The sequence below is a fragment of the Kogia breviceps genome, chromosome 4 (assembly GCF_026419965.1).
Source record: "Kogia breviceps isolate mKogBre1 chromosome 4, mKogBre1 haplotype 1, whole genome shotgun sequence".
NCBI lineage: Eukaryota > Metazoa > Chordata > Mammalia > Artiodactyla > Physeteridae > Kogia > Kogia breviceps.
Genome location: NC_081313.1, coordinates 147798074 through 147822707, shown reverse-complemented (window position 1 = coordinate 147822707; position 24634 = coordinate 147798074). Strand labels below are relative to the sequence as shown.

General features: G+C 42.7%; 1 pseudogene; it reads left to right on the top strand.

Moving 5' to 3' along the window:
- Positions 1 to 1307: 1307 nt before the first annotated feature.
- On the top strand, positions 1308 to 21998 carry LOC131755782 (centrosomal protein of 78 kDa-like; annotated as a pseudogene).
- Positions 21999 to 24634: the final 2636 nt, after the last annotated feature.

The following is a 24634-nucleotide window of genomic DNA, read 5'->3' as shown; positions in this document are numbered from 1 at the left end:
TGTAAGTTTTTGTGGATGGTCAGTGATGGGACCAGTACAGAAACATCCAAAGTCTGTGCTTGGAAACAGTGCCTCACGTTGACACTCACATTACAGATGAAAGGAAAGGAACCATGCGCTTACCATACAGATTAAATCTCACGTGACAGGTTAAAGGAAAGGAACCATGCACTTACGTTATACATTAATACCCACATAACAGGTTAAAGGACAAAGAAACATGTGCTTCTCCCAAAAGTTGTCAAGAAAGCATATCCATTTCTAAATATATTTCCCAATTTCTGTTGCTTGTTTTCTGACCTTTGTAGTGCATTGTGCCATGAGGAAAATTTTAATTCTTATATAATTAAATGTGTCCTTTTCTCTTGGTATCTTAGAAAGGTGTTCGTCATGAATAATTCATGTCAAGTCTCCCAGGTTTCTGATACTTTTAGTTCCAGTATGTTTTTTACTTTCAACTAGTTGCTATATCTAGAATTTGTTAATGATAGCCATATTTTCCCACTTTTGTTGAATAAGTTTTGCTACTGATCCAAAATGTCAATTTTACTTTCATCTCAAATCCCTTATGCTCTTGCATCTAATTTTAAGATGCTTCCTATTCCACTGGTTGTTTTGTCTATCTGAGGGAAAATGCTACCTTAATTATAATGGAATTATAATATAATAAATGTAATTAGTAAACATAATACCATATATAATAAATAGCATAATATAAAATAACAAATTATAATTTACCATATAACAAGGTCAAAAGAGAACAAAACTGTACAATCACTTGAAATATCCATCCCCCAAAGATATTTTATAAAATTCAATATTCATTTCTAATTTAAAAGAAATAGTAAAATAGGGATTGACGAATGCTTCCACAGTAAGAAGAAATTATATATCTAAAAGAGAAAGAGGTAAATGATAAACTTTAGTAACACTGGCAATAAATGCAGGACAAGATGAAGATGCCTGATATAATGTTAAAGAAAAACTATGATGTAACATCGTTTTTGCGGCACTGATGAGTTCAGTGAAAAGAGAATGTCATAGAAAAGTATTTCGTTCTTCTTAATGTCTGTACACTTGTCCACTGCATGAACATAACAGCTTATTTAACCAATATATTACTGATCTGCATCTGGATTTCTAGGTTTTCATGGAATTGTATTTTGCACAGTTGTTACAAACTCTAGGACTTCCTCTTATGTTTATATCTTTTGAAAGAAACAGTATCTCCACAGATGACTTATCTGGGCTGGCTGCTAGCAGACTAAGGCTACTTCTCAGTTCTTCCCTTTACATTCCTAGTCAATATGAAAACGGAAGGCAAGAAGGTCTTCTGTTTAGAGACTGTAAAGATAGGTCTTGGTGATAAAGTCTTGGTGGTAAAGGCTAAAAATATCAACCCAGAACAAGTGTTTTTCCAGCTGTAACTATGTGTGATTCCCTTGGCTTGATTCTGTAGAGGATGTAAGACAGGACTGTAGGATCTGCCCTCAAAGTGCTTCCGGTAAGATGAGCTAAGTCAAGTATGGTGGCATATCTAATTCAAGACAAAATATAATGGCTCCTTTTCTCTCCTAGCAAAACTTCGTGGAGTGAATGTAGAAGTTACTGTAGGCTCTTAATTAAAGGAACAGAATAAATCTTGTATTGGAAGGTGATTATTCTGGTCTCTTTGTGGAGATGAATTGGAAATTGTCTAGAGGAAGGAAAATTAGCTTAACCAAAGTTAAACTCATAAATAATTGAGCATTAATTAAATATCTGTGGCCTATATTTCTCTTTGATTCATAATTTCTCCCGATTTATACACCTCTTTGATACCCGACTGATCATTGTCAAAGATACAATTAACAATGATTATTACTGTGTATTAGGTTTTGCCTGGGCCCTGAAGAAACAATCCTAAATTAGGAGCTATGACTGTCACTTGATTTTCTCACAAAGAACAATCAGAACTCGTGGTCTTAAGTGGCTTGGAATGTGAAAGTAAGAAGTCTCTTAGATATTACTCGAGGACCCCACAAAAGCCCTTTGGTGAAAGTTTGGAAAACATTCGGCCTCTTAAAATTAATTCTTGGAGTGTGTTATGAAACATGACTGAACCAAAAGGATAACGGTGTTTCTGGTTCTGTTGTTAGCATTCTCCATGGAAACATCGCGGAAGCTTCTGGACTCAATTTCCTTCCCCATGTGTGAACGTCACTGAAAATATCCAACTCCATTCTGTCCCCATATAACTTCAGAAACTAAGCAAAATGAAGACTCAAGATTCATTTCAAATAATGAAATGAAAATATAATGTGAGAATGGAACTGGGAAAATACCTGGTTTAAATTCTGGAAAGTACTAACTATACAATTCTGGATAAGTTGCTTCATCTTGCTTAGTCTAACTTAATGCGGATCCCACGGGATGTCATTATAATTAATTTAATATCTTTGTATAATGTACAGTGTTATGTAATTTCTTCTTGTTCTTCTTGAGTAAATTCATATCTTTAAGCAACTCACTTTAAAAAATAGTTACTTACTTGCTAAAGTACTCTCACCTTCTAGTGTCAGCTGAATTGTGTCCTGCTCAAGTTCATATGTGGAAGTCTTAACCCCCAATACCTCCTAATATGACTGTATTTGGAGATAAGGCCCTTAAATAGGTAATTGAGGTAAAATGAGGTCAAATGTGTGGGCTCTAGTCCAATATGACTGGTGTCTTTACAAAAAGAAAATATTAAGTCACAGACATGCGCAGAGAGAACAAAGTGATTATTAGTAACCACGATCATGTCCTGAATGCATGGAGTAAGTCACCACTTGCCAACCACCGTGTCAAGTCAGCAGAAACTACAGAAATTAAGAGCTCTCCGCAGAAATTCACACACTCGTGCACCAGGTAAGGGACCACAGGCAGACGTTCATTCAGCCTTTCATGTGTCCCTCACGGAGTGCACGCTCTCTCCTGGGCGGGGTGAGCACAGACACTTATGGGGAGTTTTACTACTTTTAAAATGCATTGATACAACCATGTCTCACTTTTCTTTGGATCAGTAAGCAAACACTTTTTGGAAACCCCAAATTCTCCACATCGCCTACCTTTCGGGCCGACCTAGTCTCAAAGCTCACGCCCCTGCTCCTCAGGCCGGGTCCCCATGGGAGGCGGGGTTGCTTGCAGACGCAGGGCGAGCGTGCAGACGTCCACGAGCCCCGCCCCCACGGGGCCGCCCGCCGGTTTGAACGCAGCCCCACGCGCGCACGTCGGGCGATGAGGCTGGCGCCATGGGCCTGCGCTGCGCCGTGGCATGGAGGGGCTGGCATAGCTGCGGCCCGTGGCCCTGTGTCGCCTGGCTGCGACGCGGGTCCTGCGCACGCTGCGGGGCCGCAGCCGCCGGGCAGTGGGCACCCGTGGGGCCGGGAGGCGAGCCGGGGCCCCCAGGCGGGTGTGGGCATCGTGTCCGCAGCCAGCGTCCCCGAGGCCGCGCTCGGGCCATGACCACTCGGTGAAGGTGCGCCGGAAGTGCGCGGCGGACCTCTTCTCGCGCTGTGAGGACCTGTGCGAGCTGCAGGACTCGCTGTCTCTGCTCGCCCTGTGCACTTGCCTGTGGGAGGGCCTGCTGGACTTAAAGCCGACCGCCTCCGCGGGGTGGACTGGGCGTCGCTCCTGGGCACCGTCTGCCCTTGATCTGTATCCAGAGCTTCTTCCAGCCACGGCTTGGCGAGACAGGTTTGTAGTTCCCGCTTCCAGGGGCTCTCGTGTGGGCGCTGCGGAGCGGGGTTTTAGATGGTGCAAGGTGAAGGGTGGGCACTCGAACCGGTGCCCAGTGCCCGGGTGTGCGTGCACTAGACGGGGCGTGCGGCCTAGGACTCCTGCCAGCTCGGTGACCCCGGCCGGCCGAGTGCCTTAAGGCTTCTAGGTCTCAGTGTTCTCATCTGTAGCATGGGCTGAACAGGACCCAGTCTCTGTGGCGGTTACAGGGATGCACTGTGTTCATGCTTGTAGGCTCTACAATGTAGAACACTTCGCACAGTTTGGAGCATCGTTAATTGTTCCACAGATGTTACCTGGTCTGTTGAATGACTTTGTCTGGTACAGACCAAAGCGATTAGGAAATGGATATATCCCAGCTTCATTCCCTTTCCATTAAAACAGGGCTCAGGGAAAAAAATCTTTTTTTCAATAGTCGTATCATATAGTAGAAAGAGCACCAGTGTGAAGGCAGCTTAGTGTTTGAATTCCAGGGCTTATGCTCTCTGTGGCCTGGGCAGGTTACTTTTGAACTGCAATCCCCACACTTGTAAAGTGACATTAAAAGCCACTCTTTCGGGCTTCCCTGGTGGCGCAGTGGTTGAGAATCCGCCTGCCGATGCAGGAGACACGGGTTCGTGCCCTGGTCCGGGAAGATCCCACATGCCGCGGAGCAGCTAAGTCCGTGAGCCATGGCCGCTGGGCCTGCGCGTCCGGAGCCTGTGCTCCGCAACGGGAGAGGCCACAACAGTGAGAGGCCCGCATACCGCAAAAAAAAAAAAAAAAAAAAAAAAAAAAAAAAAAAAAAAAAAAAAGCCACTCTTTCTGTGTGTTCTTAGAATTAATTAAGCAGGTTATGTGTGTAAAGTATCCTGGCACTTGACTGAGTTGTCAGAACCAAGGGCTGCTGGAGACGATGCTTCTGCCCTAGGTAATCTCCCCTTCTACTGGGCAGCAGGTAGACACAAGCATAGTAGTCAGTGCCCTGGAAGAAGTGAGTTCTGGTGTTGCAGAGCACAGAATCATTTTGTTTTTTAATTTAATTTTTATTTTACATTGGGGTGTAGTTGATTTACAATATTGTGTTAGTTTTAGGTGTACAGCAAAGTTATTCAGTTATACATATATCCATTCTTTTTCAGATTCTTTTCCCGTGCAGGTTATTACAGGATATGGAGTAGAGTTCCCAGTGCTATGCAGTTAGCCCTTGCTGATTACCTATTTTATATATAGCCGTGTGTATATGTTAATCCCAAACTCCTAATTTATCCCCCTCCCCACCTTTCCCCTTTGCAGAGCACAGAATCCTAAAAGGGAAAGTTCAGGTTAGGCTTCTTGGAGGAGGTGGCATCCTTTCTAAGGAGAGTAGAACCTCCTGGGGTGGCAGGAGGGAGCAGTGTGTCAAAGGTTGAGAAATATAAGAAAATATGGCAAAACTAATGTACTGGACTGGAACTCAGGGCTTGGGAAAGAAATGAGAGTTGATACTGGAAACCTAGTGGGGCCCAACAGAAAGGGGCCTTGGCTGTCCTGTCGGAAGTTTGGATGTTTATCCTGAAGGCTGTGGGAAACCCTAAAGAACAATGAGATGGACTTCTGGTTTAGAACACACTCGGACCTCCATGTGGAAGGCAGTTGATTGGGTGCAGGGTGAATTGTAATCTAAGGGTCCCCTTAAGTTATAAAAGGATGGACTGGATTTTGGAGATCCGAGAGAGAATGGGTGGGGCCTGGTGACCAGCTGGAAAAGGAAGGGCAGCAAACGTGGGTGACAGTTCACAGCTGCATCTTTTTGTGCGATACAGAGCTCAGTAGGAAGGGATTGGGGGTGGGGAGAGGATCTTACTCCATCTTCCGTGCTTTAGAGGGCCCTCATAGATGGGTCTGGGCCCAAGGTTCAGATCTGGGCTTTTTGCGAGGACAGGTGTTTGAAGGCATGCGAGATTCGTAGGTTACCCACAAGATGATACAAAGAATCATAGGTCTGAGAGTTTTTTAAGTGAGTATATTTGAGGATGTTTATAAGTTGAGAGAAAGTAGCCAGCAGAGGAAGGGTGTGAAGATTGAGGAGAGAAAATGATGGTTCATTTGTTTTCAGAAAGCTGAATACTTGTCGTGTGCCTGGCCCTTTTCTAGGATCTGGGGTTCACACCCAGATCATACGTAACATCTGTTCACACCCAGATAACAGATACCATCTGTTATCTCTTCTGCAAGGACAGTTCAACTCATCCCCTGGTGAAGAGAAGTCAGATTATTCTTTGCATCCCATTCAGGTGTAGGAACTGTTCTGTACCTCTGAAGGGACTTTACTTAACCAGAGAAATAAGTTAGAAATTAAAAGAAATTAGAGCTGTAAGGGACCTGAAAGACCACGGTACTTAATTTTGCCTAATATTTTATATTGAATGTAAGAAAAGTTGATTGCAGAGCCCATTCTCTTCAGAGGTCCTTCACTGAACTTTATGTTTTTCATCCAGTGAGTCTAGCTTGTGGATTTTGGCCTCCTCCTAAATTTGCTTCTTCATCCATATTACATTTTGCCTGGACTATGGCAGAAGCTCCTGGGTGGTTTCACGGCCCCTGGGCTCAGTTCCTCTGAGTTCATCTGCCTACTCAGGTTGAGTGATCTTCTAACGTAAGAAGATACGCTTAAAATAATGCTGCTAATGGCTTACCCACACAGAGTTAGTGCATACTAGCCGCCCAGCGTGTGCTCTGCACAGAGGCCTGTAGTCTGAACTGTGCTCTTCTAAGCCTCCTGGGGCTCTTTGACCCTGAGGAAGGGGAGCTTTTTGTGATCACTCCCTTTATCTAATCAGTCCTTCAGCAGCGGGGTGCCTTTTTCTAATCAGCGGAGGCACCCTTACTCAGCCAGTGGTAGCCCCAGGCCTCATCACCTGTGGGATACAGTCCATGCTGTCTCCCAGGCTTGCTTAGGCCAGCATCTCTATTTTCCTTTCTGTCTGTTCTCACAGTTGGACCCCTGGCCTTTAAGTCATCGCCACCTGCAGTATTTACTGTGCCCAGCAGGTGTCAGCCTTGAGTGTCTTTGCACAGATGCTCCCTGTGCAGTTAATGTACCTTGTACTCCAACTCTGCATGGTCTCATCTTTCTACATTGTACTTCAGGGTTATCATGAAGCCGTCCCTTAGATATAAATTTTTGCCTCCATAGGAACCTCTGTGCATAAAGGTTATGGTACTTTATCTCATGTGATTGAAATTTTGAGTTTATACATCTCCTTAATGAAGGTTTAAGGGCAGGAGTCGTTTCCAATCCTTAGCACAGAGCAGATGCTTTTTTTTTATTTAGATGCTTTTTAATGGTGATAAAATATATGGTTTAAATCACTCATTTTACAATAATTTTGGTTTAGGTTGTGACAGAAATAAAGTTTACAGAAGTCATGTTCCTGCGATAAGAAGTAAAGATGTGACCTTCTAGTTGTGTAAAGCTCTTAAATTCTGAGTAAGTGCGTCGGTGCGCTAAGGAACGTGGAGCTACATGGCTAGTTGTGAGAGAGAGAGACTTAACTATGTTAACAAAGGTAAGCCTTCATTGTGTCCTGCCAACATTTGATAGTTGCTTTTGGGGCAAACAATAGCAATAAAATTTTAAACTTGTTCTCCCCATTAAAGGGATTGAATAAATCAGCCACTTTGGTGGACCTGTGTCTTGCGAATTGCCCACTTGGAGATGCAGGTTTAGAAAGTGAGTTTCAGTCTTGTTTAAGTCCCTTCTCATTAGACTGGCCTCATGATTTCCTACAAAGCACGTTACTTCCTGTGTACCTTTTCTTGGTGTTGTTCATGCCTGGAGTGTCTCCTGTGCCTGCTCAAACCTTGGTCCATTCTCCTCTGTACCATGGAAGTTTGTCATGCTGGCTACTGTCACAACTGATTTACTTAAGTTTCTGTTAAGCCACAAACCACACATTTTGTATATTTTCTGTATTTTGTGTTTCTCTGTATTTTTGTTTGTTTGTTTGTTTTGTTTTGTTTTTCGGTATGCGGGCCTCTCACTGTTGTGGCCTCTCCCACTGCGGAGCACAGGCTCCGGACGCGCAGGCTCAGTGGCCATGGCTCACAGGCCCAGCCGCTCCACGGCATGTGGGATCTTCCCAGACCGGGACACAAACCTGTGTCCCCTGCATCGGCAGGCGGATTCTCAACCACTGCGCCACCAGGGAAGCTCTGTTTGTCTGTATTTTAATATTTCTCTTCAGGAAATGTTATGGGAAGGGAAATAGCAAGATGTAAAGAGCAAAAATGTCATCGTGATCTTTAAATTGTTAGAACATGTATCTGCAATCATAATTATAACACACTGTGGTATGTGTTAAAATAGGAAATATATGTCATGTCCCGTAAGAGCAGCAAACTCAGTGGTGTTAGTGGGGGTGTGTCATGGAAGTAATCACAAAGCAGGTGACTGTTAGTTGGAGTCCTGAAACATTAGTGTGTGTTCCCTGTGTCCCGTAGTGGTCTGGAGGGGTCAGGAAGCCTGCCTTTCAATTTGAGGGAGCAGAGGGTTTGAGGTCCTCTCTCTTCTGTGGCTCTAGTATACTGCATAGCAGCTGATAAAATACTGGGTTTATAGTTGACATTTAAATCACTGATTGATCATCAAGATTGGGAAGTATCATTGGAAATGGAAATAGGAAGACTCTTCAGATTTTTATGTTTTTCTTTTTTTTTCCTATGTCTCAAAAGGTATGTAGTGTTTTACTGAGTGGTTGGGAATAAAGTTTGCAGTATTCAGTGTATTCAGGTTTAATATCTAAATACAATTAAACTGCTGCTGTTAACTGGAATAACACTTTGTTACTGACAATTTTAGAATGCATCTGTTCATCAGTTACCTATTTGGGAAGACTGTAGTTAATGATTTTACGAATGTGGCTATAAACCTCCAATAGACTCAAGAAAAGCAAATAAGTCAAGATTGACAAATGTATAGGCTCTTCATCTTATTGTGTGTGTGTGTGTGTTTTTCCCTTTTAGTTATTTGCAAAGATGTAAAGAACTCTATCTCTCTGAAGACAGTAAACTTCATGGGGTGTAATGTGACATGGCAGGGAGCAGATCACATGGCCAAGAACTTAAAGGTGATTTTTTTATGTTTGAACTTTCATGAAAACATATGTGATTGAAGCACATTAATATATTGATACAGATGGAAGTTAATTTTTGTCTTTTGACACATGTGAGTGCAGCTTTCATTTTGTTGAAAGAATATGACCAGTTTTCAGTTTGGGATTCTACCATTTAGTAAAGATAGTCCACTTAATTTTAGAAATAAGAGATTTAATATATAATACCTCATAATATTTTTATGTATTTTTATTTACTGAAAACGTTGATTGTGATACTGTGAAAAATTATGCCATTCTAGTCTTCAAGACTTAAATGAATCAAGTGTTTACCAGCTGCTGTAGTTTATAAGCTAATAAAAATCACTACATCAGCAATTTGTAAATATAGTTTTAAAAATAATGCCTTAACAACTTTACAGTGGTTATAATGACTGTATTTAGGACTAAAGTTATTTAATAATTTGACACGAAGCCTTTTTAATAGTTTGATGGTGCAGATCAGGGATGGCTGAACTATGGCTGGTGGGCCAGATCCAGCCTGTCACCTGGTAAAAAAACTGTTTTTGGAACATAGTGGCACCCGTTGTTTACATGGTAGCTATGGCTACCTTCACCCTACGCCAGTGGGGTTGCGTAGTTGCAACAGAAACTGTATAGCCCACAAAGCTGGAAATGTTTAAATTTAGATTTTAAAAATTGAAAAATTCTTTGATCCTATAGAGGGCAAGTCCGTTGACCCCTGGGATTGAAAACAGTCAAGAGCACGGGTGCCGAAGCCAAATGGCCTAGGTTCCAGTTCCCTTTCTCCCATTTCATAGCTAGTGACCATGAACCAGTCACTTAAACTCTGTGCCTCATTATGAGGTTTAAATGAACTAATTTGTATAAATAGTTTTTGATTTATTACAGCATTAATTACAGTCATTGATTGCTGTTATTAGCAATCACTAATTTGTAAGTGATTGCTGTTATTTTTGCTTGGAGCTTTTAGAAGTTACTGTTAATAGAAAAATGACACTCATAATTTTCGTTTTAGAGTGTCAAAGGCACTTTGAGTCCTTTATTTTCTCAAGAATGTGATAAGATTTTTTCATTTAAAGTCAGTGTTCTCTATTACCAAAATTTATTTTATGAATATAAAGAATTGAATGTCTTTAAGACAAGACTTGTGGTGAAATGTGAAACGATTATTTTTCCCAAGGCACATCAAACTGGCTGTGCATAGTCCAGGCCTCTAAAGTCTGTGTGCATACCCTAGGTAGCACGTGAGATCCGTTTTGTAACACAGTTTTTAAAATAATGCCTTGGACTTCCCTGGTGGTCCAACAGTTAAGACTCTGCGCTCCCAATGCAGGAGGCCCAGGTTCGATCCCTGCTCAGAGGAACTAGATCCCACACGCATGCCGTAACTAAGAGCCCGCATGCCACAACTAAAAGATCTGGCATGCCGCAACTGGAGATCCGGCACAGCCAAATAAATAAATAAATATTTTAAAATAATATTAAAATAATGCCTTAGATTTAGGAAAAGAAAATATTAGAACCTATTTGCCTTTGTATCATTTTAAAACTATCTGTGTGGTTTATAATGTACATACATTATATGTATAGAACTTGGTGTATATAATTTGTTAATAAATAAGATGCATATTAAAAAGTTTTCTTATGGGTTACCCTACCCAGTCCAGTGTTTGGAGACCATTGGAGGACAGAATGATGACATTTAGAGCCTCAGCAGTCATAGAATTTAGGACCAATTCCCTGACTTAGAAGTTAGGGAAGATAATTCCTAGACTGTCATTGAGTTGTCCAGCTTTACATAACTGTTCAGAAACATGTCATCCAGTGGCTGGAATCTAATCACTGACGGACTAGAATCTGGGTCACTGGACTCATAAAACAGAACTGACTGTTTAATTTCTCAGCTTGATTCCCCCGCCATATATGCTTGATATGTGTGTGTGTGTAAATCTCTGACGTAATAAGCCATACTCAGTAGGCACACCCTGTTTCCTTATTCATGCATCTTAATTTCATCCCGTGAAATCTGTGAAGTATCAGACCACCAGAAGGCATGCAGACACCTGGCCTGAGAGTTTTCCTTCCAGGAGATCTGATCTTGACTGTATGGCTAGTTTGAGGCACGTCACTCTGAACTACAACACGCTCATTGGTGACCTGGGTGCAAGTGCTTTTGCGGAATCTCTTAGTGAGGATTTGTGGCTTGGAGGTCAATTCTAAAATTGAAACTATTGAATTTTTAATATGATATATGCTTAGCTTTTGGCATGATACTGTTGTGATAGGATTCTTTTGAAGCCTCATTTTTCCGTTAGGTTTTATTTTGCTCGTAAACTTTGTCTGTGAGTTGCATATATTCTTTATAGAAAATGCAGAGTTACAAGAGAACAATTACCTATAATCTTAATACCCAGACATAATCACTGTTCATTTTGGTGTGTATACGTTCAGTCTTTTTTTTCTATGAATATATTTTGTCCACTTGGGGATAACAAAAACAAAATTGTAGTATTCTTGCTATTTCATATTCCTGCTTTTTTCATTTAATGATGTATCATGTAGTATTCCATCATATTGATGTCCCATAGTTTAATCAGTTCTTTGCCATTAGATTTAGACAGTTTGCTTTTCCCTGTCAGAAACGTTGTGAATACGTTGTATATACGTCTCTGTGTCCATCGGGATTACTTCTGCAGAGTAAGGAACTAGAAGTGGAATGACCTGAGTGTGACATACTTGTAAGACTTTTGATACACATCGCCGAGTTACCATCCAGAAATGCTATGCCAGTTTGTAGTCCACCCCAACAGTGGACGTGAAGCCTGCCTCTCACAAACACTGGCTTGTAGCACTTGTAAAAAAATGTAAAACTACAAAAGTGAGTACCTCTCCATTTTCTGTGCCAGTAGGATTACTCCCAATTTTGTAACTTTTTTCAGTTAATTTAGTATGAGCATTTTGGCAAGTCAGTAAATTTGCATCTCCTGCATCGTTTTTTGCGATTGTTCAGTATTCCATTATGTGAGTATGCCACAGTGCACATAGCTTATCCATTCTTGTATATAAGCTTTGTCGAGTTTTTCACTTACAAATAGTACTCTGATATATATCCTTACCTATATCTCTGACTATTTCTTTTGGTTAAATTCTTAGAAAGAGAGCTGTTGGATCAAAAGGGTATAGACATGATTTCAAGGCTCTTCGTACAGAATCTCGGCTTAATCTGATAGGAGAATAACCACATTTTGTTTTATTTTGTATTCATTTGATTTACTGGTGAGGTTTACTGGCTGTTTGTATTAATCTGGCTATTTGGTTAATTAGAGCGTGTGTCCATTCTTCTGTAGTGAGAGCTTGTAAGGCTTGTATCATATCCTGTCAGATCCGTATGTCTGACTTGCTATTTCTGTGTGTCATGGGGGTGTTGAAAGACTCCAGTTACTTTAATGTGATGATCCGCACAACACTTAAAAAAAAGACTCACCATAGTTTTCTTTCATGTAATAGTTTTAACTACCTGTGCTTTGGTGATGATCCCTTTGGTATAAATGAGTAGTTTGTTCAGCCCCAGAACGACTAGAACTCATGATCAGTTTTTCTGGTTTTTGTCTGACTTTTTATGGAGAGAGTTCTTTTTTTTTTTTTTTTTTTTGCGGTACGCGGGCCTCTCACTGTTGTGGCCTCTCCCGGACCGGGGCACGAACCCGTGTCCCCTGCATCGGCAGGCGGACTCTCAACCACTGCGCCACCACGGAAGCCCTATGGAGAGAGTTCTTGACCATCATGCTTTCATGATAGGTTTTTAGTATGTATTGTCTGTTCACACATTGTTTGAATTTGTTATTATTTGTATCCTCTTAGACTTGTCTTTTTTACTCTGAAAGTAACACTTATTACATTTCTTCTATTTTGTTTTCCCCTTTTAAGTAGTTTCAAGTGTGATTTAGAGCTGAAGATCATGATCCAAAGAATGCCGTGCATCTCTGACCTCCACCAGTTTTTACTCGTGAGGTTTACATGCCACTGCCGCCCTTGCTAATTATGAGCTGAGATTCATTTTGTGATGCTTTTTGCTCATAGGTTATATACAGTTCTTCTGTATACAGTTATACAGTTCTGTAATTGTAAACTATGTTGGGTGATTTATTGGTACTAAAGCCAGGGTTATCATTGCACATCCAAGAAGAGGTTTTTAAATTGGATTATGCATTATGTGTGTGCGTATAGGTTTCTGTTGTTTTTCCATACCCCAAATTACAAGCCTGCCATGACTTGTGTTGTGCAGGACTCTTCCACACGTGAGAAACTGAGAGTTGTCTATATGTTAAATCTGTAGAGTTAGCCAGTGACCTTTTGTCTTCCATCAAAAGCACTTGACCTGCAACACTGTGGCCTCACCAGTGAAGGAGCAAAGGCTTTACTAAAGGCCCTTGAAACCAACAGAACTCTGCTTGTTCTGGTAATAAGAAAAAATCCACCTGTTGGTATGTGGTCACTGTTTTTAAATTGATTAACACATAGCAAAACAAAAAGATTTGTTCACGTATTGACAGTTTTTAAAACTTACTGTGTTCAACGTTCCTCATCATATACAGTTGGCCCTTGAACAACATGGGGTTTGGGGTGCCGACCCCTACGCAGTTGAAAATCTGGGTAGAAGTTTATAGTCAGTGGTTCCACATCTGTGGATTCAACCAACCTTGGATCGTGTAGGACGATAGTACATATTTATTGAAAAAACATCCGTGTGTCAATGGACCCGCGAGGTACAAACCCATGTTGTTGAAGCTTCAACTGTACTTTTCTAGTTTTGCACTTCCCTTATGTTTTTAGCAGATGATGTACTGATTAAAGTGAATTATACTTGTAAATTCTTCTTATCTCTACTCTGAATAGAGGTGACCCTAGATACTAAGCCTGCTTCCACCGAGAGCATTATTTCTTTCCTGTGCAACCTCTGAATTCTTGCAAGGAGTACTTTGTTCATTTGTCAGATTCACAGGTAATTTTTTTTAATATCTTCTGTGTGCCAGATACAGGTTTAGGCACTAGGGCTAAAGCAGTGAACCAGACAGACAAAAGTCTTGCCCTCATGGAGCTTACATCCTAGTGAAGGAGTTCAGATGGCAATGAATAAACAGATAAGTAACATAATTTGAGATAGTAGGAAGTGCCTAAATATCTTAATGTAAGGAGAGTGAGGGGGGGTGGGTAGGACTCCATTGGATAGGTCTGTTAGGGGACAGCGTCACTGGAGAAGTGGCACTTGCACGGAGACCTGAATGAAGAGAGGAGCAAGCCACGGAAGATCCGGGGTAAGCACATTCCAGGACAAGGAGGCCGTGAGTGTGCAGGCATGTGGGTGGGTGGATTATTTCAGGAGAAGCAAGGAGGCTGACATGGCCAGAGGACTGAGTGAAGAAGAGTGTGGTATGACATGAGGTCAGGGTGCTAGCCAGGGGTCTGATCTTATAACGTCTCGAAGGCCAGAGTACAGATTTGGATTATTCTAAATGAGTAGTGGGTATTGAACTGGAAAAAGGCATGATCCAAATAGTATCTGAATAAGGTGAGCTGGTAGAGAGAATGGACTTGGGGGGATAAAGAAGAGAAACAGGGAGACCAGTTGGGAGACTATCACAGTGGTCCAGATAAGAGATGTTTCTGGCTTAGCTTCGGTTGGAAGTTTGGAGCAAGTGAAAAGCGCTTGAATTCAGGTTGTGTTTTGAGGGTGTAGCTAACAAGGCTTGCCGATAGATTGGATGTGGGGTATGAAGGAAATAGTAACACGGAGACAAGTTGTTGATGATTATGTGTGCAACTGGGTGGTATCACTTAGAAGAAGGGGGCCGATGGGAGGAGCAGCTTTTGCGGGAATATCAGGACTTTGGTTTGCTCTCTTAGATGCCCTTTAGGTATCTAAGTGTCTGGACAGTGCTCAGACTCTACTTTCTATCCAAAGGTATCCAAAGCCACTTTAGATGCAAAATGTTTAAAGTTGACCTTTGCTCCTGCCAAAATCTTACCCACTGTGGGCAGTCTGCAGTATGTCATCTTAGGTTTCTGAGGAAGAAACTAGAATACACAAAGGAGGAAATAAGTGTACAATTGCATAATGTAGATTCCATATTTAATTTTATGAGAAAAGCAATAATAGTTGGCTTTTTGTTTTAAATGGAAATAGCCACTCATTGGGAAATAATTACTCTAATTTCAATTTATTTGACTTTAAATCATTCTGTGATGAAAGCAGTTATGTAAAAAGGTCTGCAGAATGGAAGGAGTGCCAAGTCAGAGCTATATAACATGTTTTAATTCTCTCGGAAGAATTTCTCTTTAATGGCTTGTTTTTCTTTCCTTCTTAAAAGAAAATTATCAAGGTACTTCCTGCCATCTTAAAACTAAGTTTTTATTCAAATGAAATGGCTTTTCTGTTTTTGAAAATGGTGTGTGATGCTTTAATTTAGCTTCCCAGAAATGCAGATTGAAGACCTTTTATTAACTTAAAATGTCTTAATTTGCAGTGAAGATCAAACCCTCCTCAATTACCTGTAACTTAAATGGCATATTTATCATTTCTCTCTCAGTACCAGTGGATAAGTTCTCCATCGGTGAAGGAACCATCCAAAGCTGCTAGACAGAAAAAGAGAACTATAATTTTGGGAAGTGGTCGAAAAGGAAAAGCTACTCTTAGAATTGGCAACTCTTTCTTTTTTTTTAATGCTACTAGAACATATACCCCTTATATGTCCGGTGGGCTAAAATTAAAACAGCCTTAATTGTTATGCCTCAACGTTTAATTATTTCCTGAATGGTTAGCTGTCAGTATTATTTGTGGTTCTTATGGAACGCACCTAGGAGGTTTCTGACACATAGTGTTTAATATGTATTAGATATTAATTCTACTATGATAAAGCTCTTGAAGTGACAAAATCCATATCAAGATATTAGGTCACCTTTTCTCCCTTTCACGTGGGGTGCAGGCCTTGTGAAAGTGAGGGAAGCATGTGATGTGTCTAGTGACAACCCCAAAATAAAATAAAGCAGGCAGAGCCCTTGGCGCTTTACAGATATGAATAGCTTTTCTTGTCATCAGAGCCCTGTGAACAGACAGTGTTGTACAGCAGCGCAGACAGATTAGGGTCAGGTACAGTGGGGAAGTGGATCAGGCAGGATAAGAACATGCGGAGAGTTGGCGGGGGCTGGTTCCAGAGGCTTTATTTACTAAAGAAACAACAAAAATCACAGATGATAATGATGGGTTTTTTTTTCCCAAATATACGAATCAGTGGAAAAATTAGAAATGATCATGTTCAGAATTGTGATCAGTTGTGTCTAAATATGTAAAGTCAGCTACTTTCCCATAAGCCAGAAATAACAATAAAAAACGAGGAAAGATCCCATTCGTAATAGTCACAAAAATTAGTAAATATCTAGAAGTCAGTTCAGTGTTCACCTGAAAAAGTCAGTGCAAAAGGATAGATGAAATATTTTAAACATACATGTTAACATTAATAAAATATAATATTATCCTATTACCCATCAACATATAAAGCCACTGGCAGAGGGAAAGACAGATCGGTGGAAAAGTCCAGAAACAGGTCCCTGTTTACTTGAGAATTGTATTTTAACTTAGACAATTTTAAAGTCTAACTTGACTTTTTGTCTAATTGACTGATTGAAGCATTGCTAATTCATTTAAACAGAAATTAGATATTGGCATCACAGCATACACAAATTCTAGTCAGTCGAAAAGATGCAAATCCAGCTAAATGCAAGAAGCAAATACACAATACAGGAGAGAATTTCTGTGTAAGTGTAGGGAGTACAGAAGCCTTCCTAAGGAAGCCATAAAACTCAGAGGCCATAAACTGAACGATATTTAATTACATGAAAATTTAAAAGTTTTCTACAATTAGTTCGAGACATACACAAAACAAAATGACAGACACAAAAGTTTGGTAGTGTATTAACATATAATGGTGACTGTTGATACAGAGAAGAACCCACCAATAAATGAAAAAGGATAACCAAATTTTATAAAGGCAGGGGGTGGTTTCTAACTGTATGAGCAAACCACTCAGAAGAAACACAACTGGCTACTACACAAATGAAGAGGGGCCAACTTCTTTAGGAAATGCAGGTTAAAACCATGGGATTTTCTTGCCCTCTGATGGGCAGAAATTCTAAAGACTGATAACATCTGGTGTAGACGAGGGACCAAACACACTTTGAGTATGTTAAGTATAACAAATGTGTTCAAATTTGGAGCGAGGCTTGCAGCATCCATCAAAGTTCAAAACTCTCTTGCTCTTTGACCAAAGACTTTTACTTCTAGGCACCTGCCCTCTGCCAGTACTCTGCCTTGCACAGAAGCGTGCTTCAAATCAGGCACCCGCAAGTCCGATGAGGGAGACTTACATAATGGGAAACTCTAGCGACAACCTGGGTGTCCTTCGGGAGGGGTCTGATGAAGGAAATGAGGATCCATCCGTGGTAGGGAGGAACGTATGTGTGGAGCTCGGGGAAGGCCTGAGAGCAGGCTGGGAAGATGGCCTGATACGTCATCAGGTCCAAAGGGAAAAGAGCAGGTGTAGAAAAGGACATGTCTCTTATTCCACTTAGAAACCCACAGTGTTTGTATTTGTAAATACTATATATGTATATATGTACATATTGAAACACGCATATATACATGTGTACACATTTGTGTATCTAATCCTGAAAGTGCACAAAAGACTGTTAATGGCAACCACCTCTATGGAAGGGAATAGATCTTTGTATTTTTAGTCTAGTTTTCCTAATCGTGTGCAAATTTAGAGTTAAATTTTTATGTAAAAAATTAGGCAGTCAGGAGAGGCCTAGTGACTCTTTTGTGGGCTTCTCTCACCTCAGGATGCACTCTCCGCGCCCTTTCTTGTTTCTGGTTTGTCTTTTGCAGCAGACACCACTGAAAGGAGCGTCTTGTCATCCCTTGCCAACCGCCTGCGGTTTTCTTGGGCCCTCTAAACCCTCACCACCTTTGTGAGCTGCTGTTTCCTGCTGAGGTGGTGCCTTTCCCCTCACACACACCCCTCTGGTACCTTGGGAAGTCCCGGGGATTCTCAGTGGGCATTCTAGAATACTCATCCCAGAGATGCAGTGGGTTTTTCAGCCACATGCATTTGAGGAAAACTGTGTTCCTATATGAATTATCCTCTTGGGAGTCCACGATTCACCAGAGCTCTTGAGACGGTCTAGGAAGTTGAGTCAAGAAACGCTTGTAGCCCTGTTAATTCAGGATTTCCTAAATTTCTGTGACTGAGTGTGGTACTGCTTTTTCGGTGACAACCATTCTCATCAGCTTCCATCATAGACGCCCTGGGCAGCGCTGCTCAGACTCTGTCCTGGAAGCTTTACAGTCCCAGGATTACCCACTGCTTCCACGCCCACCCGGCCCCTTGCTGGCGCTCTGTCAGCCTGGCAACTTCTCCCTGCCCCCAACTCGTTCAGGCCGCAGGCCCTGCCCCCGCTCTGGGATTTGGTGATAACGCCTGGGAGCGGTGGCCCAGCACAGCCCACGGCAGTGCTCCGTGTGGCTCACAGGGTTTAATACACACAATTGGACCCCTTAGTGGAACATGGGAAGATGACTTAACTGCAGGTGTCTTATTTCATAATCCCCGTGTCTCTGAAAGTGGGAGAAACACACTGGGAGGGCCATATGTTTTAAGTAAAAGGGAGACTCTGTTTCTCTGTGGGAGAAAAGAACGGGCCCTCACAGTTAACAGGTAACATAGGGAGTTTGTGTTGAGTCTGTCGTGTTGGGCATGTTATACTCATTCATATGACCCTTGGGTCCCTATTGACATTTGCATTTACTGCCCATGCTTGAAACTCCCCAGCGTCCCTGTCTTGGTCAGGAGCCCTGATTCTGTGGACCTAGAAGTTCTTTGTGGGAGCTTTCTAGCAGGCCTCTCCCCCAGGGTTCCCACCTCCAGCCCCTATGGCGGTCGTAGTGCTTTTTGGAAAACACAGAGCTCCTTGTTGTGCAGACCTGCATGCTCCTCGTTGATCCCATCGATCCAGTTCCCAGGAGAGCGTGTCTGCAGGGCCCTCTGCGGTCTGCAGTCCTGCCCCCAGCCAGGCACCCAGCACTCCAGGTGCTGCAGAGAACTTGCTGGGGTGCCCCGTGCCTTGGCAGAGACAGCTCTGTGCCAGATGCCCTTCCTTCGTCTCCCCCTGTCCTGCCCCTCCCACCTCCCTTCCTCTGAAACCTTCAGCCTTCTGTGTGGCAGAGTTACTTGCTCAGCTTTGTGCTTCCACAGCGCTTGTCTTGTGGCCTTTGAATTCCCTCCACAGCCGTTTTGCCAGGTTGTGAGCAGCTGATTCCCCTTCATCGTTTTCTTCCCTCAGCCCCACACCAGGGACGCTCTCGGGCACCGTGCAAAGTTAATCTTCAATTTCTAGTTGTTATGACGTTGTTGCTGTCATGGTACCACCTACGTTCACAGTAGGATGGGTAAATGTGTGGGGGACGACAGTAAATACAGATTCTTTGTAAATGCAGGTTCCTAATTCTTCCCCCTTGTAATATGTTTTCCCCTTAAATCACGTGTCCTTTTAGCTGCTCCAGCTCTATCATTGGACTGTCACCTGGGGTGCCTGAGGCAGCAGAATATCAAAGAGGGTAGACACTACATTTTTAATGTAAATGTCAACCAGGATACCTACTAGCTGTGCCAAGGGGGGCCCAGAATTCAGGCTCAAAGCCTATTAGCAGATAGTTGGTTTCCCTGCTTGTGTCTCTTCTGTCTGTCGCCGTGCACTTGACTCCTATTAACTTTCACAGGAATTATGTGTGTGCCCTGAGGGGCGGGCATAGCTTTGAATGGGGGCTTCCTCACACTGCTTTTCTTTCTTGTTTACTTTTAATGAATCCCACCCTGTAGAAGTAGAAGAATGACAGGATGTGTTTGAGAAAATGGAGAGAGTTATTACATATTTTCCGTGTAATCCAGAATCGCATGCCAGCCCTTCTTCTGTTTGTCTCCTTTGGTTGTCAGTGGAAGATAATTTTGGCTTGCTTACTTTCCAAATGAGAATCTCAAGTCCAATACAAACGTATCCGAGGAGAAACGTGACCCATTCATTTCTGAGAGTCTGTATGAGCCCTGTGCAAGGTGCGGAGAATAAAGAGACAGATTTATGGACTTCAATAGATATGTACCTAGCATTGAATGTGTTCCAGACACTGTTCTAAATTCTATCAGTTATCTACTTTTGCATCACAGAACACTTCAAGACAGTGACTGAAAACCACAGCCATTTCTTGTGCTCAGGATTGTTTTCAGTCAGCAGGTGGGGCTGGGCTTAGTGGGGTGGTTTCTGCTGCTGGTCTCATCTGAGATCACTTATTCAACCAAAGTCATCTGGTGATCCACCTAGAGTCTAAATGGCCCCCCGTCATCTGTCTGGCAGCTGGTGCTGTCTGTGGGCTGGGCCTGTTATTTCCAGCAGGCTAGCTCGGGCTTGCTTACATGGCAGTGATATTTTCAGAGGGCAGGTAGAGGAGCTGCATGCCCCTTGAGGCCTCAGCTTGGAAGTTGCACAGCATCACTCCTGTTGCAGTCTCTTGGTCAAGGCGAGTCCGCAAGGCCAGCCCAGATTCAAAAGGTGTGGAGCACTAGGCCCCACCTCTTGCTGGGAGGGCTGCAGAGAATTTGTGGCCATTTAGTCCTCACATCAGAGAGGCACAACAGAGAGATTGAGTCACCTGTTCAAGGTCACACAGCTCGGGACAATACAGTGTTTTAAGTGCTTTGAAAGACGCTACTCGTTATTTTTATATTTTACAGCCACTATTTGGACCAACTTATTGTTTTTCTCTGCATCCTTGTAGAGAAAGGGTCATTCACATTGCTGTGTGAGTGCCATGGGTAGGAAGCTTCATTTATGTTGTAGCACTGAATTGTCATAACTAGTATGAAATGGAGATATTATTATGACTCCCAATATTCAGATGAGGAAACTGAGGCTCTTGGAAATTAAGTATGAGTCGAATACGAGAATGTTAGCTCACTGTTCCATATGCAAGAGTGGTCTCCCTATGTAAATTATAAATGTCCTGGCACAGATCTTTTTTTTAATCTCTTGTTTGCATCTGAAAATGGTTTTTAAAACTTTTCTGTTGCTTTATTAATGGCAGTTGCACATTACAGAAAAAAAGCTGGAACAAAAAACATGTTTTTAAGATGTCCAGTGGCGCCCCAGAATAGAAGCAAGATGAATATTCCATTCCGCATTGACAACAACAAAGGAGATGATTCTTTAGAAAAAGGATTTCTCGACAAAGCTCTTGAACTCAATATGATCTCCCTGAAAGGTCATAGTTGGTGAGTACACGTCCCATCCAGAAGCTTGTCAGAGAACTGGTTTAGTTTCCAGACGCTGAAGGAAACACATCTAGGAGGCTGCCCATCCTGGAGTAGCAGGTACTGTAACTCGTTGGGAAAGACCATTTGTTACGGGGGTTCTCCTGCTTCTGCTTACAGACCCCTTAATACGGTTCCATGGCCGAGAGCATGGCGTGGCCACACTTTCTAGGAGCTTTGGTCAGAATTACCTTTGAAAATCTCTGCTCTGACAGCACAAAGGGTGCCATCCCATGTCTGGTGCAGCTGGCAGAAGCCTGTTCAGTGTAAGAACAGACACTGTTGCTCCCCTGAACATCAGAGAGAGTAGTTAATTCTGTAAGCCCCATGGAAGATGTATGTTCTCACGCATGAGAATAGCTGCCCGCTCCCTGCCCCCTGCACGGCAGGTTCATCGAAGACTTGAGCTAACCTAGGTTACCTGTGAGCGTTAGGAAGGAATTTTCTAATGACTGAGATGTGTGATGCTCCTGGCCACCTGCGTTGGCTTTCAGGTGGGAGGTTGGACACGGTGGTGTCAGGTGCTGCGACCCTCGCAGGAGCTGTTGAGGGGAAGGAGGGTCGTCGTGATGCTCAACCCGGTGCTCCTGCTATTAGCGGCTGCATCGGTGGTTCTTCTGGGTCCGTGGGAGGCATTCGGGCCTCTCTGCATAACGCTGACACCATTGAAGATGTCCAGAAGCTGGCAGCCTTTGTGAAGCATTTTTTGGAGATGCACCAGCTATGAGCACTTGCTAACCAATATACACTCTGCCCTTGAACAGTGTACAAAATTGAAAGTCACTTGGGCATGGCTAAAAAACCTAAACACACACAGTATTTTTCTCGAATGAACATGCTTATGCTAGATTTTCTTCGTTTTTCAGAGAACAGCAAAACATCCACAGCTATGCCAAGCTGTTGAAACTTAACCTTAATTATGACTTGAACTGGAAGCTTTTAAAAAAACTTCTCTTGGGGCTTCCCTGGTGGCGCAGCGGTTGGGAGTCTGCCTGCCGATTCAGGGCACACGGGTTCGTGCCCAGGTCCGGCGATCCCATATGTCGCGAAGCGGCTAGGCCTGTGGGCCATGGCCGCTGAGCCTGCACATCGGGGCCTGTGCTCCGCAGTGGGAGAGGCCACAACAGTGAGAGGGCCACGTATCGCAAAAAAAAAAAAAAAAAAAAAAAAAAATCTTTTCTTGCTTTTCTACCAAATTCTAGCTGCAGTTGTCTTTGCTTCTACTTTTTCTGCGTAGGTCTCATATTCAGCGACGCCTGTGGGTTTAATTATATGCAAATTGCAGGTTATTGTTTATAGAGACATACAGACACACAGCATGGAGGGTGGGTGGGGCCCTCTAGGTGCTGAATTCTGATCCTTTGCAAGATGACAGCAGTGGGGTCTTCTGGTTTCTTTCTTTATATGGTTATTCTCATAAAGCGATAAAAGTGACTTACTATATGTTTATATAGCAAGGTCTGTTTTTCATACCATGTAGTTTATATCTCTATGCATTTATATCTCTGTGCCTTTATATTTCTAATAATACGGTTCTTGTTGGTATATGTTGAGACTTTGAGAATTTGTCAGGATCCTTGACCTTGTGCTTTAGAGTGTTACGTTCTCAACAGTCGTGTGCCTCCCCTTCCCCCTCCCCTCTCGCGTTTTAAGCTGCTTCACCAGATTTGGAAGCTCCCTGATTCGCCTTTACTTTCCTTTCAGTGGGTAGAAGAACGGTTGGTTGGTTGTTTGGTTGGTTCTTCGTTTTTCAGCTATGCTGTTAAACTAAAAATCTCTGTTCAACTCCCTTACTGTTTGTTCATGTGACTGTTCCCTTTCTTGTGTTTGACCAGTGATGCCATGAGTTCGGGAAGATCTTTGCTGAAGAGTCTTTTCCCCTATTGTTCATCCATTGTCAGTGTTTCATGTTGACCCTGTGAAGGACATTAAAGTCCTAAAACATCTAAACCTTAGTCAGTGAATTTCTTTACATGCTTTTTAGACAGATTGTTCTTTTATGAACTTTATGTTGGGAAAATGTGAGTGTAGAAATAGCGTCTGTGAAGGGTAGTTTGTTCAGAAAGGTGTAAGACTTGAATCCTGTACATCCATGGTTTTAAAGATTCAGCATACTGGTAGCTTTCCGTTGGCTTTTGGAATGGACATTGTCCACAAACCACCTTACAACACAGCTCACGGTATAAAGTTGTATGAACTTTGTCCCACTTAGGCTGGAAACATGCCGCTAGGACAGTTTTGAGCTGTCTTCGTGTTTCGTTGTATTGTGTAATGAGGACTATACTAATCTTTCGTCCGAGCTCTGCACCAATTGGTTGTGTTAGTTGGGTTTCCTGCTTAGGGCTCAACCTTGCCAGTCTTGGTTCTCTCATCTCTAAAAAGGAGGATTGAAATAACTCCCTGACTTATCTCGGGGATGTTTGAAAGCTGAAAACAAGGGCTCAGTGCAGGATGTGACTGTTTAAACACAGTAAATGTTTCAACAGCAAAAGCCGGACAGTCCATGGACGCCATCCAAGTGTTCACATATAATAGTGCTCAGAGTCTATTTTGCCTCTTTCCTCATCCATTCATCTGATGGTCACAAGTCCCTGTGGTTTGTACCGGCCCCAAGTCTCTTGAATCTCCGCTTATTTCCATTCCCGTTGCCACAGCCAGCTCCGTCAGCGCTCCGCGGATCATGTCAGCAGCCTCCTCTGCCCCTCCCTGCCCCGACCAGCACAGCCCGTTGGACGGTCACTTCCCCTTCGTGCTCCTCCTTGGTGCGTAAAAAAGCCCAGACTTCTGAGCCTAACAGTCACAGCTTTGTGGTGTCTGGTCTGGCTTCTTCTTTCTTGTGTTTCTCGTTCTTGGAATGTGGCGTGCATATATGCCCATGCTACGTCGGGTAAGCCTGGAGTTCCTGCCCCGACTCAGCAAGACTGACGTTCCTTCAAGACACCTGCCAACCTCCTGCCCTTGTTTGTGTCTCCTGCATTGGAAGGATGCTCTTTTCCTTTGTTCTTATAAGCGTGACCCGTTTATCTCATCACAGCCCCTTCATTCTGTGTTTTCCTGTACCGAGGGTGTCTGCTTACGTGCCTTCCCCATCAGAGCAAGGACTAAGCCCTGTTTCTCCACCTCCATCACCTGGCACCCTGCCTTGCCCGAAACTGCTCAACTACTGTTTGTTTAATGAATGGAAAGGCAGGGCTTCCTGCACTTCACAAACAGCCTGCAGTAAAGGCAGAGGTAAAATCTCACATACGTGGATGTTTTAATTTTTCAAAAGCTTACTATGTAATTTCATTTTTTACTAAAATTTAAAATCTTGGAGGGCTCCCAGACTCTTCTTTACATATGTGCGAAAGTGTTTGGAAAACG